Source organism: Vigna radiata, chromosome 1, assembly GCF_000741045.1.
Source record: "Vigna radiata var. radiata cultivar VC1973A chromosome 1, Vradiata_ver6, whole genome shotgun sequence".
In the NCBI taxonomy this organism is placed as follows: Eukaryota; Viridiplantae; Streptophyta; class Magnoliopsida; order Fabales; family Fabaceae; genus Vigna; species Vigna radiata.
In genome coordinates this window covers 15559876-15561473 of record NC_028351.1, presented here as the reverse complement: position 1 = coordinate 15561473, position 1598 = coordinate 15559876, and positions in this window count along the sequence as shown.

Here is a 1598-nt window from a genome sequence, read left to right as displayed (position 1 = left end):
AGTTCTCTAATACTTTTACATGAATTTTGTTCATATATCTGAACATATTTTTTCATTTAGTTGTTCATAGATCCTCTCTCTTTCAATTTTTGTATAGATATTTTGATATATTCAATATTTGTGATTAGATAATTTTCCTTGGATTTTGTTTATAAAATTTGGAATAGATGATACAACAGAAATTTAATGATGTGAGCTTGATGCAGATGACAGGGATTAAAAGACAAGGCTCCTTCTCTCTTCAAACCCCACCTGTAACCTCTTCCAATTTCAAACCTTTAACTTTTCCTTCCCGTGTTAAAGCAAGTGAAACAATTCCATGCCGTCGTGGAAGAGAATTCAACTTGGATTTTAGCAATTCAACTATAAGGTTGTTGATTCAACTTTGATCTTTTGAGTTGATAAGTTCTTTGTAGTTACAAATTTTGCTTACTCACTCTTGATTTGCAGGGAAGTTCCTTCCCTTGCAGCATCCAACTCAGAGCTAAACTCAAAGAAAAAGAAGAAAGATAATGAGAGTATTAGTGGAGATTTTCTTAGACTAGCTCCTCCTATCCCATGCTCAAATTTTAAGTTAAACTCTACTTCAACTTTCCAACCGTTTCATCACCAGGTATATCCTGATTTTTATCTGATTTGGAAAAACTCATATTAGTCATTTTCTAATTTTATTATTCCTTCTTAACTTCAATTTTTCTTTTATTAAAGGCAAACATGAAGAATCAAGTTCCTCCCCCATCAAGGTACAATCAACAACAACAACATTGTTACAATTTCATCCCTCCATCAGCAAATGCAGCACTAATTGGACAACAATCAGATAATTTTCAGAATCATAATGCGGTGGCAAGAAGTGCTAAACTAGATCTCACTTTGAAGCTTTGAACATCTTCAACCCATTTCTTGTGGTCTCTCTCTTAGGGCTGTGAGAATTGTTTGGTCATCTTGAATTTTATTTTGAGTTGGTATGTAGTGCTTCAAAGGGACTAGAAAATCACTAGCCTTAGAGAAGCAAGAATGGAAAAGAAAGCATAGATGCTGATTAATTTCTTTGCTTAACGACTATTCTGTTATTAGGCTTAATTTTGGTGACAATGTTGCCTTTGGAGCTTTTGTTATTTTTGTTCCTTTGTTAACATTTGTTATGTTTCAATTTATGTCTGACCAAGTTAGACCATAAACTTAGTTAATCATTGTTAAAAATGTGTTGGTACATTTATATTTTGTTTGAAGGCTTAATTAGTAATTTCTTTCTTTTTTTCTTTCTCTCTTTCTTAAAATCAGTTACAATGAAGCTTAAAATCATATAATATTTACTATCTTCCAAATTTTGATATCATTTTCTCAAACATTATAGAAACTTAAGGAAAAAAAATATATAATCTTTCCTACACTGCTGGTCATCGCTGTAATAATATGGTAGTCTCTTTGATCCTGCACTCTATCTCTTTATTTGTTAGGCATTGGATGAACAGGGTTGAGGAAATTTGGAGATCTCAAGTCCCAGTATTTAAGGAGATTTACTTCAAGTTTCAGAACTTGGATGCTTCATCCCCAAAGTAAGGAGATATTTTAGTAACAGAGTTTCTTACTAAATT